Genomic DNA, 2,579 nt, shown 5'->3' with positions numbered 1-2,579 from the left:
GTAAGGGATGGAAATGAAGAATTGATTTGCCACTTTTGAAATTTGTCAATCCGAAAAAATATTGAAATGAAAACACGGAGACCGCTGTTGAGCTGTCCTTCACGGAGTCCAGTCCGTGTTTCCATCCGTCTGAGTGCAGTGCGGGCAGCAGTTTGAGGGTTCAGGCTGCTCTGGGCTGTTCAGGCAGGACTTGGGGGGGGGGTGAAGGGGGGAGGGGGATGCAAAGGGACTTTCATCTAAAGGATTGTTGTGTTTGTTTTTTTTCCTTCTAGGATTGCCTCTTAGGATGAGTTTGATTAATTTATTATTCTAAGAAAAAAATTTTTTAACATTGTTTTTTGAGAGACAGACAGAGTGTGAGCAGGGGAGGGGCAGAGAGAGACACAGAATCTGAAGCAGGCTCCAGGCTCTGAGCTGTCAGGACAGAGCCTGATGTGGGGCTTGAACTTGGGAACGGAGAGAGATCTTGACATGAGCTGAAGTCAGATGCTTAACCAAGTGAGCCACCCACGTGCCCCAATTTATTTATTCTTATGTGGGTTTTTTATTTTGCCTTTTCTAAATTTCCCCACACTAAAGTCTAGAGTTTTCTCCTCTTACTTTGGAACCTGGTGAATAAGTCTGAATTTTTTTTTTTTTTTTACCATACCACTCTTAATTCTTTTAATATTATCAGTAAGTGATACCCACTCTGTCCTTAGAATCAAGAAGCTGTCTGAATAGTCCCTGCTCCCCATTTTCTTGTGTAAAATCCTCATGAACTGAATGTACTTCCCTGAGTCCTGTTTTGAGGTAGTTTTCAGAGCTCTGCAGCTAACTCTTTGACTCATCATCCCCCCACCATCAACAATCCGCCTGTAACTTTGGACTCCCCCAGACCTAAACTACTAATAGCTAATCGTTGACCAGAAGCCTTACCGATAATGTCAACAGTCAGCACGTGTTTTGTGTGTTGTATGTGTAACATACTGTATGCTTGTAACAATGCCTAACCTTTTGCTTAATTTTTCCTGATACCTAGGCTGTGCGGTTCATCTGTGAGTGTTTTCAAATTGTCGCACCTTGTCAAAAAATTTCCCATTGTATTTATTGAAGAAAAATCTGTGTGCAAATGGACCTGCTCGGTTCAAACCCGTGTTGCTGAAGGGTCAACCGCATCTGCACTTGGAGCACAAATGAGTCCCTGTTTAAAATATGGGCAGAATAGCCTGTTTTCTGTTTCTCTCACAGTGACGCCCTGCATTTACGTCTCTGTATTATGACAACACATTGAGGAAATAACACATGGGAATAATTCTCTTATGACCTCAAAACCACTTTCTGGTTCTCTATATATTCTTCTAATGGGGCAGGGTTAATTTATTTCGTATTTTGGATGATTTATTCTGACCTGATTTGCTTTGTGTTTGTCAGTATTACTGATGGGAGATATTTTTGAGAATGGTATTTTTGTGGTCTATTAGTCTTTGACTTAAATTCCTCGGTCATGGGCCTCTTTGAGCATCTGATGAAGGCTGGGATCTACACTGGTGTGTGTACGGGATAGTTTAAAGCAGGATTTCTGACCTGGGCTCTGCAGGGAGACAAAGTGCAGTGTGTGCGCTCCTGTCCGCTGTCAACAAGATTGTTTCTGTCTGTTTATATGGGCATGTGAACAATACATAATACAGACACGTATGTACTCGTATATAAATAATACATACGTATACAAATAATACACATACAAACAACACTCGTATGCACGGAGTGTATATAATACTCATACACATATAAACAAACATAAACAATCTAGTTTGCAACTTACAGGAGCTCACAGACCACTCTTTGTGTCCCCGCAGACCCCAGGTCAGGAATCCTGCTTTAAATCACTCTTAGGCTCATCTCTCATTTCACAACGGTGTGTGATTTAACAAAGGCTCTTTTTCGATCCCCTAGTCATGGACGTTGCCAGCACCTTATTGGTAGTATAAGTAGGTGAAAAAAAGTATAAAAAGTCTAAAGCAAAAAGATAGATGGCGTGGTCCTTCCCTTTTACCACCGGAGTGATTATAGAAACAGGATAGAAGAGGGAAGAAGAGAATCCCCGCAGAGTGACTGCACCACCACAGGGTTCCACGGGCACAGGCTCCGCCCTCGCCACAGTGCCCATTGGTGATAATAAAAGCCACATCAATTTTGTAATACGGAAAAGTGAATGGAAAAGCTGTCTGGTGTCCCTTCAGTGGTGGTTGTATCCAGTTTATCCTGTTTAATATTTGGTTTTTTCGAGGTTGTTTGTCTTTGTTTCATGTCCATGTGTTTATTCATTTGATGTAATTATCGAGCATCAAGTGTGGGCTAGTGACAGTTGGAGATATGTAGCAATGCCTAACTGGTAAAGCTCTGTTTTCTTGGCTGCTGTATTTCAGGGAGTGTACTTCATGAGTATATCAGCGCACATATTTAATTTAATTTCAGGTAGTGATGCTCAGGCCAGAAAGGTAAAGCTGGTGGAGGAGATACGGAATATGAGATGTAGGGAACTGCTATTGTAGATCACGTAGTTAGGGAGCCATGACTGAAGTCTGATGGGCCAGGGC

The 2,579-nt window shown here is 42.0% G+C and overlaps 1 protein-coding gene across 1 annotated transcript in view; it reads left to right on the top strand.

Annotated features, from left to right (window-relative positions):
* Positions 1-2,579, top strand: part of LOC115287095 (protein ELYS-like) — a 61,002-nt gene that overhangs the window by 13,605 nt on the left and 44,818 nt on the right. The gene's annotated exons all lie outside the window — the stretch shown is intronic.

The sequence above is a fragment of the Suricata suricatta genome, chromosome 3 (genome assembly GCF_006229205.1).
Source record: "Suricata suricatta isolate VVHF042 chromosome 3, meerkat_22Aug2017_6uvM2_HiC, whole genome shotgun sequence".
NCBI lineage: Eukaryota > Metazoa > Chordata > Mammalia > Carnivora > Herpestidae > Suricata > Suricata suricatta.
The sequence above is the reverse complement of the archived record's forward strand: the minus strand, read 5'-3'. Positions and strand labels throughout refer to the sequence as shown.